The sequence below is a fragment of the Salmo trutta genome, chromosome 34 (assembly GCF_901001165.1).
Source record: "Salmo trutta chromosome 34, fSalTru1.1, whole genome shotgun sequence".
Classification (NCBI taxonomy): domain Eukaryota; kingdom Metazoa; phylum Chordata; class Actinopteri; order Salmoniformes; family Salmonidae; genus Salmo; species Salmo trutta.
Window position 1 is genome coordinate 31,919,526 of NC_042990.1, and position 5,864 is coordinate 31,925,389.

Here is a 5,864-nt window from a genome sequence, read left to right on the forward strand (position 1 = left end):
ATTATGGGAAAGCGAGGAATAGCCCTGTGTGCCTCACCGCACTGGCTGTAGTTCGATTTATTTGGATGATACCCCGTTCAACCCATTATGATGATTTACATCGAGTATGAAACACGGAAAATAGTTTGAGGATGTCTTCAAACATTTAGTGGAATTGCAAACATATAATAATGCCTATATGACAGCCTCTATTTAGTAGGCTAGGCTAGTCAGCATGTTAGTCTATGCCAATAGCCTAAATACTAGGCAAATAGCCGAATCATCATGTGATATCCTTGGCCTTAAATAATTTCACCCCTTAAAAATACATTATTGCATTCACATCCAGTGCCCCATGAGTCTAAGGTTGGTCATTGTAAGCTGTCACTGTGGTCAGAATGTGATGATGCTTCTACTGATTTGCGCTCTAAATTTCCTTGCGTCAATGGTGATTTCTTGAAAGGCTAATAATGATATCAAATTATAATGAGCTTGTAATAGAAGGTCAACTAGCCTACAACACTTTAAGTGATTGCTCTCATAGAAATGGATCCAGATGAAAGATTGGACATCATTAATACCAATAGAACTGAGGGTGAAAGTTGAACACTGGCCAGCAATATGAGAATGGACTGTTCGAGGAATCGAGTTTTCAGCGCAATTACTGGCACTGTTGGCTTGAAATTATACACCCTGAACTGCATCTGAGATCACACAAGGACAGACAGACCTCCGTGGTCTTACAAGCCCAGCTCTTGATAGAGCCTGGAAAATAATAGCATTGACTTGCCTCCGGCAGAGAATTGCCCCAAGGGCAGTGGATATGAAATCTGATATTTTAAAGCGATGGGGGAACCCACTGTATGACCTGCTCCCTCCCAAAAGAGGTGAATTCTCCACCAGGCTTCTGAGAAAGAAAACGCCACCCACTGCTGTCAGACTGTACAACAGCTCTAGCTCTTAAATCTCTTTAAAAAATACTATTTCAATCATTCCATTTTTTAACAATTCAGTTTTCCTATTTCGAAAAAAAAAATCCACTACTATGTTTTTGTGTCCTGTATTCTATTTATGCCGTGTATTATGTATTTTTAAGTGAAACATTTTTATGAAGTAAATTCAGCTTTTCGTCGGTTTTTTCTGTAAGCAAGAATCAATAGTTAAAGTCAATGTCAAACCGCGCGCGCTCACAGCAGTAGATGACACTAGTCGCGCAGAGTGCGGCAAATATCAAACGAAGCAAGCAACACGGTCTTGCAGGCGACCTGCTAGGGAAGGCTACGCAGAGATGAGAGTGGGTGACAGAATAAGTAACAATGGGGCATTGTTAAACACGAATGATATTCTGTAGAACATGATGATGATGACTAGGCTAGAGACTGCCCCACGTCCCGAGTCCCTGAAGTGAGACACCTTCCGATGGTGTCCACGAAGCAGCATCGAACAGAGGTCCCTTTTACGCCTACCTTCTCTACAGGACCAGAGGGATTTATCCATCCGCTCAAACTACTGGTAATTATGTGGATATTATTAAACATTGTTTATTATAAGCCTATGTGCTATTATTTCATTTAATTAAATACATTTTTCGATTCCTATTGCACTGATTGAGACCGTTGATACGATGTGATGTTGATGTCTCCAAAACGATCTATGTATCGATTATGTTATTCCATATTATTTATATCAGTAGTGGAGGGGATAACACATAATGACATTTGCGTCTTCTCTTTTTAGTCATATAGCTAAATGACACCATGTTGGCTAGCCTATGTGATTGTGACAGTGATCTGACGGTAATACATGGAGTAGTCTAAAGTGTAAGTGATGGCCCCTCACTTTGTAGGAGAGTAAATATTCTACTTAATCAGGTGCTGTCAGACATGGGGTCCCCCACCCTAAAATAGATTGAAATAGCCGAGTATAGCAGTTGTGCGGACCAAATATACTTTAACCTACCCTGGTTTTCTCTCACTTCAAATGTTACATTGGATTGCTGAGTTCCATTTCGTGTAGTCAATGTTGTGTGTGTGTGTGAGAGAGAGAGACAGAACGAGCGAGAGAGAGACAGACAGAGGGAGAGAGAGGAGAGTGCATACGTGCATTTTCGCGCGCTCTTGCATATCCAAAAATGTTATACTTTTAGATAAACATCACAAAATGTTCGAGTCACTAATCTCACTAATCATCCATCTCCTAATACCGAATGACTGAAAGGGCTCTTCAATGAATGATGGGTGCATTAATTGGGGGTTATATATTCAAACCAAAAATGATGAAGATTGAAACTACTGTTATCAAGGAATTCCCATCATTAATGCACATTGATTTAATATAACCTTTATACAATTGCTGTATATAATGGAACTGGATAAAGGATAATTAAAGGGACACTGATGTGTCCACCTGACCTGACGCGCGCATAATGGCGCGCCCTCTGAGACAGCGCTTTGAAGATAAGAAAAAATACCACTGCCACCTTGCTCAGCCTTCTGGGACTCGCGCGGTGCCAGGAGTTCTGTCTTTCCTTTCTAGAAGACCTTGAAGAACAGTGCAGGTGTTGCATCCTATCAAACTGAAGTGTCCACCTGACACGCTCATGTGGAATTATTTGGTGCCCTCTGAGCCAGCACTTTGACGAGATGAAAAATACCTGCTGCCACCTTGCTCAGTCCTCTGGGACGCGCGCGGTGCCAAGAGTCCTGTCTTTCCTCCCTAGAGGACCTTACAGCCCACATGAAAAAATACTACACCTTACTATATAATACTACAGTACTTACTATAGAATTCTGTAGTAAACTGTAGAATACTATGCTACTCGATCATGTGTAGTACTTACTGTAGAATGTTTTAGTATACTGTAGAATACTATAGTAAATACTACAGTAAAGTCTGCAAAAAAAAGGTATCTTCAATGGAACTGGATAAAGGATAATTAAAGGTATTACAGAAAATACTACAGTATAGTACAGTCTGCAAAAACACTACAGAAAATACTACAGTATACTGCAATCCTTTATCCACTACAGTGAATACTATAGTCTTTATACCATAGCATACTATAGTATTTTTTCATGTGGGAGGGGAGGAGAGAGGAAAGGCAAACCAAAGAGCCAGCTATGCTATCAGTATCGTAACGCAACACCAACTCCGATAGTGCTGACTGAGACGAGGAAATCAAGATGAGAAAACGATATAGAAAGATGTGGTGCATGTACATCACGCATCCACATTATGAACTCAGAGTTATTTCATCAATTTCTACTTAATACATTAATCAATTTTGACTTGCTTAGTCATATAACATGATTAATTCTGAATTAAGTTAAACTACCCAGGAGCATTATGCACCCCAAATATCTGAGGGGGCACACAGTACGTGAGGATGGCTGGGGGGATGGTCTAGAGGGGTGCTCTCCCCCCCTGTTCGGAAGTTGGAGAATTTAGCTTTTTTTAAACACCCGACACAGCTTTTTCCTGCAATCTAGAGTCATAATCACTATCCTTAATTCTATGTAAAAAAATATATGCTTATTTTTCTGCATATCTAAGCATATCTCTTGAGCTGTCTGTATCCTCCTGACTGGTGTTTTTTTTTAAAGAAACGAAATATGCTTCTCTGCATCTCTGCTAAAATCTGGGTAAAAGATTGAAAGGAATGTGAGTCTTATTTAGTACATTTAGTAAATGCTTGCTTTCTAAAGTCTACCAACCTTGCCAGCAGGCATGCCAGCTAAGCTAGTTAGACAAGTTAGCTACTGTAACTAGATTGATAGCCTGAAATGGCTTCTTGGTAGCTAGTTATGAGGTTGGGAACCTAGCTGGGCTAGTTAAATGCCAACTATTCTTTTTTTTTTAAACAGGAAATATTGGAGGGGCATATGCCCCTGTGCCCTCTATGGGCATGACACCTCTGAAACTACCCTGCCCTTACCCTAGCCGACTAAACTCAACTCCAAGATTTACAATGGAGTTGAGCTGCGACTAGTGTGGGCGGACTGGACCTCCGATGTCACATAAAATTAAGTTCTTAACAAAAATGAATAGCCCGCATTACCAGAATAGTGTCGTGTGCAACTGTGGCTATTCTTTGGGTGCTGAAACCAGTAGTTTTTTATAAAAATGTCATTTTATGTGAGGTCGGCGCTCCAGTCTGCTTGACCCCATTCCTACGTCCTAATGATGCTGGCACAGCTGAATAGACTAGAGCAGTGTAATGGTTTTGTAATTAGTCACCTGAGTCAACAGTAAAAACTAATGAGGTCACTCAATGAGCAGCTCCAATGCCAAGTCTACTTCATGTATTCCATCGTCTATCTGATCTTTACTACTCAGAGGGGTGCCTATCTTGCTATTCGAGCACTACACATTTGTACACATTTGTACCTTGATATCATTACAAAAAGACACATTGCCCATTTCAGCTTATTGCCCTCCACTCCATCTTGATTTGGAGTGTGTATGTGCTTTTCCTGATTCCTGCCGACATACCTCCTCTTAGGGCTGTGGAATACATTCATCCTTTCAATGCATTAGTTGGAAAGATAGCCAGGTATTCACTCCTCCCCTACTTGCAGGGATGCGTTGATTATCGTCGTCCTCTCTGAATTATGGCCAGTAGTAACGCTTTGATTTCGTTTTCAAGACTGAACACCATGATGGAAACCGTAACCAAGGCCAAACATGGGTAGCGACCAGCAGAGCACAACGTTGGCTAACATTCAAATAGACATTTATTATATAGATTAGAACAAACTTGCCTCTCTGGCATGTAATTACGAATCACATCAGCTCTATTCAAGCCATTTCTATCTGCAACATTCTTCAACGTTTGCTTATTGAACATGGCCCTGCTGTGATAATTCAGTCAGGTTCATTAGGCTGTAAACTGCGTGTAGTCTGTTTGGATTGCTCACATGGGGAATTCACAAAGGGGGATAGCCGAAGATTCCTTTTAGGTTCTAGATAGCACCTTTTTTTCTAGTGTAGGTGCTGATCTAGGATCAGGACCTTGATCCATGTACATATGACATCATTCCTTATAATCTAAAAAACAAACTGATCCTAGATCAGCACTACTACTCAAGGATGCTTTGTGGATACGGGCCATAGTATTTCAAAGACAACTTGTGCATGCTTCTTAAAAATAGCCAGTCCTGACAGTATCATTTCATTTTCAGCATAGTTTCTAAGTCTCTTGAGACTGTTTCTTGTCTAGCTTCTATGGGCTTCTATGGGCTACCTGCGGGACACAGCCAGTGAAATATTAGGGCGGCAAATTCAAAACAACAAAATGTCATAATTCAAATTTCTCAAACATACAACTATTTTACACCATATTAAAGATACACTTCTCATTAATGTAACCACATTGTCCGATTTCAAAAAGGCTTTACAGCGAAAGCAAAACATTAGATTATGTTAGGAGAGTACATAGACAAAAATAATCACACAGCCATTTTCCAAGCAAAGACATGTGTCACAAAAACCCAAAACACAGCTAAATGAAGCACTAACCTTTGATGATCTTCATCAGATGACACTCCTAGGACATCATGTTACACAATACATGTATGTTTTGTTCGATAAAGTTCATATTTATATCCAAAAACAGCATTTTACATTGGCGCGTGATGTTCAGAAAATGTATTCCCACCAAAACTACCGGTGAATGTGCACATCAATTTACAAAAATACTCATCATAAACGTTGACAAAATATATAACAATTATTTAAAGAATTATAGATAGACTACTCCTGGATGCAACCGCTGTGTCAGATTTTAAAATAGCTTTACAGAGAAAGCACATTTTTCAATATTCTGAGTACATAGCTCGCCATCACTGCAAGCTATACAGACACCCGCCATGTTCGGGGTCACCTAA